Source organism: Saimiri boliviensis (assembly GCF_048565385.1).
Source record: "Saimiri boliviensis isolate mSaiBol1 chromosome 9 unlocalized genomic scaffold, mSaiBol1.pri SUPER_9_unloc_1, whole genome shotgun sequence".
Classification (NCBI taxonomy): domain Eukaryota; kingdom Metazoa; phylum Chordata; class Mammalia; order Primates; family Cebidae; genus Saimiri; species Saimiri boliviensis.
Genome location: NW_027412495.1, coordinates 108,165 through 113,164, shown reverse-complemented (window position 1 = coordinate 113,164; position 5,000 = coordinate 108,165).

The window sequence follows — 5,000 nt, the reverse complement described above, 5'->3', positions numbered from 1 at the left end:
GGTGTAGGTAGGGGTCGGTTGACTTACGGGATAAATAGCCCCGGCATGAAACATGAAAACTGTAAGATGCGTTTCTAGGGTTGCCCGGGTATGAGAGTGTCACCTAGGATGCCCTCCTTTCAGTCAGCAGCTTGCCTTTAGCTTCCTCAGACGTGAGGACGACTTCCCATCAGAGCCTATTGTTCCCCCCTTTTCTCACCACACAGATGACACACGAGAGGGAGAAAGAAAGAGCTCAATAGATGCCGCTTGTCCTCATTTGTGGAATCCTCAGTCACCAAGAGACAGATGGGCGACTAGACAGACGGAGACGCAAATCATCAAACACCATGTCTGGGTCCTCATGGTCGGAATGCGCGCGCTCGCGCTCGCTCTCTCTCTCTCTCTCTCTCTCTCTCTCTCTCTCTCGTTTTTCACCTGGCCTAAAGAGAGACACACCCACTGAAAGTAAGAAAGAGAGAGCTCCTTCCAATGATTTTATTGATTTAGAGACAGCGTCTCACTCTGTCACCCTGGCTGGAGTGCAGTGGTGTCATCGTAGCTCGCTCACTCACTCACTCACTGCAGTCTAGAGACTCCTTAGCTCCAGAGATTCTTCCGCCTCAGCCTCCAGAGTACCTGGGACCACAGGCGTGCGCCACTGTGCCAAGATCGTTCGTTCATTCATTCATTCATTCATTCATTCATTTGAGACGGGATTTCATTAAGTTGGTCAGGCTGGTCTGGAACTCCCGACCCCAGGTGATCCGCCCGCCTCGGCCTCTTAAAGTGCTGGGATGACAGGTGTGAGCCACTGTTTTGTTTTGCTTTTTGGTTTGTTTCTGTTTTTTAAAGATGGGGTTTCACCGTGTTGGCTAGGCTGGTTTTGAACTCCTGACCTCAGGTGATCCACCGACCTCAGCCTCCCAAAGTGCTAGGATGACAGGCGGGAGCCACTGCGCCCAGCTTTCAGATCCGTGGTTTTTTGTTGTTTGTTTTTGAGACGGAGTTTCACTCTTGTTACCCAGGCTGGAGTGCGATGGCGCGATCTCGGCTCACCGCAACCTCCGTCTCCTGGGTTCAGGCGATTCTCCTGCCTCAGCCTCCCGAGTAGCTGGGATTACAGACGCGTGCCACCATGCCCAGCTAATGTTTTTTGTCGTTTTAGTAGAGACGGGGTTTCACCACGTTGACCGGTCAGGTCCGTTTTTAAATGTTTTCTACAGACAGGGTCTCATCGGTTCGTTGCAATCCTCCTGACCCGGCGTCTCAGAGTTTTGGGATGATGGATGGGCTCCAGCCACACTGTGCCTGGTCTCCGGGGACTGATTTCCGACCGCAACGGGCGTGCGAATATTGTTTTCTTTTTTTCATTCTTCTCTTTTTGAGATGGAGTCTCGCTCTGCGCTGCTTTGGAAGCAGCAGCGGCGCCGCCTTCTAGGGCCCCATTCAAATGCAGAAAGCCCTGTTCCCCTTCGGGAGGCGGAGGGGATGGTTTCCACCGCCTCGGGCTCCTCTCCGTTCATTCGGAAGCTTTTGCAGGCGCCGCCCCACAGGAAGGCTGGCTGCTGCGGCTGGGGGTTGGGGGACGCGGTGGAGCTGGAAGAGTCTCCTTTTCTCTTGCTTCAGCCTTCAGTAGCTGGAATGATAGGCGCGCACCACCACGCCCGGCCACTTTTCCTATTTTCAGTAGGGATGGGGTTTCGCCATGTTGGTCAGGCTGGCCTCGAACTCCTGACCTCAAGTGATCCGCCCTCCTGGGTCTCCCAAAGTGCTGGGATGACGGGCGGGAGCCACCGTGCTCACGGGGAGAGGGGATCGATGGAGTCAATCCATGGCAGAAACGACCTAAGGAAGGGCGGGCCGGCCGGCCGCAGGGAAAGGTGGCAGGGTGCGAGCTTGCTCTTTTTTCCTTTTCTCCCGACAGTGACTCACTTAAGTCACTTGGACTTTGTGTCACCCCATCCCAAAGACGGATGTGTGGAATCCCACTCGGAGGGAGGGGAGAAACGGATCGGGGTATCTGGCGACCTGGGCCTGGGGAGGCTCTCATCCTTCGCTGCTCATGGAGAGGTCACGTGGGGGCAGAGGGAGAGCTTTGCCTTTGGCCCCTTGAAGGTTCGCCTGAAACGTCAACCCGTCAGAGACAGATGAATCAGAGAATAGGCCAGACGCGTTTTGTTTCTGGGACCCGTCTTCACGGGAGCCTGCAGAACGAAGGCCCCCGGGATGACTTGGGTTCCACAGGGTGTGTCTTCTCTGACTGTAGGTCCTGAGACCTTCGGCTCCGGGGAGGGCCCTGCTGGGCTTCCCCACTCGGCGTATGATTTGGGGACGTCGAGGCCAGGCTCCCACTTGGATGGAAGGGGCGTCTTTCAGACTTTTCTCTCTGTCACTTGTGGCGTCTATACTTCTCGTAGTTCCCTGATAAACGCCTCCACTGAAAAATAAACGGTTAAGGAAAGTCTTACCTAGCGAAACCCATCGTGGAGGCGCTAAGGAAGAAAGCCCATAGCCGGGCGCGGTGGCTCAAGCCTGTCATCCCAGCACTTTGGGAGGCCGAGGCGGGTGGATCACGAGGTCGAGAGATCGAGACCGTCCTGGTCAACATGGTGAGACCCCGTCTCTGCTCAAAATACAAAAAATTAGCTGGGCATCGTGGCGCGTGCCTGTAATCCCAGCTACTCGGGAGGCTGAGGCAGGAGAATCGCCTGAACCCAGGAGGCGGAGGTTGCGGTGAGCCGAGATCGCGCCATTGCACTCCAGCCTGGGTAACAAGAGCGAGACTCCGTCTCAGGGGGAAAAAAAAAAAAAAAAAAAAAAGGAAGAAAGCTCATGACCGTGGCATACATTTCTAGACATAGGACCTATCACGGTGTGTTGGTGTGAGTGATTTCTAAGACGTGGCCACTGTATCGCTACTGGGCTGGGACGGCAGTGGTGTTCTCGTGGTGAGACGCCGCGTGGAGCCCTGCGTAGTGTGTGGACTCCGATCTTAGAGGTCAGATGTGGGTGCTCTGGGATTCGCCGAACTAGATTCCTGGCTGATTCACCAGAGGGTGGACTCTGGTGAACACGATTCAGAAACGCATACTAGGCCGCCGGGCGCGGTGGCTCATGCCCGTCATCCCAGCGCTTTGGGAGACCGAGGTGGGTGGATCACATGAGGTCGAGAGTTCGAGACCAGCCGGGGCAACTCGGAGAAACCCCGCCTCTACTACAAATACAAAATTAACCGGGCACGGTGGTACGTGCCTGTCATCCCAAGCCACTCGGGAGGCTGAGGCAGGAGAATCGCTGGAACCCAGGAGGCGGAGGTTTCGGTGAGCCGAGATCGCACCACTGCACTTCATCCAGCCTGGGCAACGACAGCGAGAGCGGGAGCGGAAATTTGTGGGGGTGGGGGGAAGAAATGCAAACTTTGGGAGTGAAAACTTGACCCCGGGGCAGGAGGGAACGTGCTGCAAGCTGTCTTCTTCTCCCCGTGAAATCCACGCTGTGTCCGGGAGCGTGGATTTCACGGACCTTCGTTTCCCTGTCACAGGTATTGCCACTCTGAGGTGGTGGGTCTGCAGTCCACTCGGAAACGCTATGGACCGGACTTCCATCTTAGATAGGGCCCATCTCCACCCCTAGCGTCCGTCCACACGCCCCCACCCCCGGTCTCCTCTCCCTCCTCTCTAGCGGAATTGAAGTTCCCGATGAACCCATGGGCGGGTGCCTAGGCCGTGTCCCCTGGGGGCTCTGGTCAACTAGTTGCAGGCGGGCATCACCCGAGAGAACTCCCTGGGCCCAGAAACGACCTGGTCCGAGAGGGATCGGGGAGAGGCCGGCGACGCGACGCGGCGTGCCTGAGCCGCCCCCGCCCCCCGCCCCCGCCCCCGCCCCCGCCCCCGCCCCCGCCCCCGCCTCCGCCTCCTCAACCTCCACCCCGACCCAGAGCGATCCACGGTTCCCTTCTTTTCCGTGCTGACGCCTGCAAGCATCAGTTGTCTTCGGGCATCACCTAGCGGCCACCGGGATGGAAAATCGAGGTGGCGCGGAGGGAGGTCTGCCCGACCACTTCACGGAGCCTGGGGCAACCGGTTTCTCTTCCTCCCATCTGGAGGCCCCTCCCTCTCTCCCTTGTTGCCTAGGGAACCTCCACCCTGGTGGGGGCCCTATTGTTCTTTTATCAGCACTTTGTGTTTGTTTGTTGGTGTCTTTCATGCACACAGACTCTTCCACTTGGGCTTTATGAGGAGTTGGTTTATTTTGTAAGCCCCCTCCCCCACCCCTTTACTCCGAATCCGTGCCTTTGTGAGCTGGGAACGTTCTGGAGCCAGCCGGGTGGGCCTCCATCTCCTCTCCCCTCCCCCCACCCTTTACCGGTTGACATTTGCATCGGTGATCGCCAGGCCTCACCTCACTCAGTGGCCACTGGTTTTGAAGATGGGGGGGTGGGGGTGGAGCAGGGTCTCACTTCCCCAGAGGCAGCTGCGGGCGATGGCACAGCCTTTGGTCCGCGTGGGCAAGCGGGTGGGCGGGCTGGACTGTGGTGGTGGGGGTTTTTTTCACCCCGTTCACTCCTCAGGCCTCCCTCCCTAGGAAAGCTTCATCTTGGCTGGGTCTCAATCACCTTTTATCATGATGTCTTATTTTCTCCTTCTCCCAGCCAGCATCTTTGCAAAATGGGAATGCCCTGGGCCACAGTAGAATTTGCCCAACACAGAAATGCTATCTAAAAAGTCAGACTTTGCTCGCTTAGGATTACCGCAGGCGATGCCTGCCTTGGCACGGAATTCTAGGAAGGCATACCTTTTCCTCGGGACGTGTTAGCCGCTGTTTTCCTCCTGTTGTTGACTAGCGCTTTTGTGGATTGCTCGAGGTAGAGTGACAGCCGGTTGATGTCAACTGCACTTCATAACGTGATAACCTGCTTTTTGCCAGTTAAAACTAACTCTCTCTTTCTCAGACTAAAAGCTCGTTCAGGCTTTCTGGTAGCTTCCTGAGCTGGACAGACTCCATCTTAGTTTCTACAT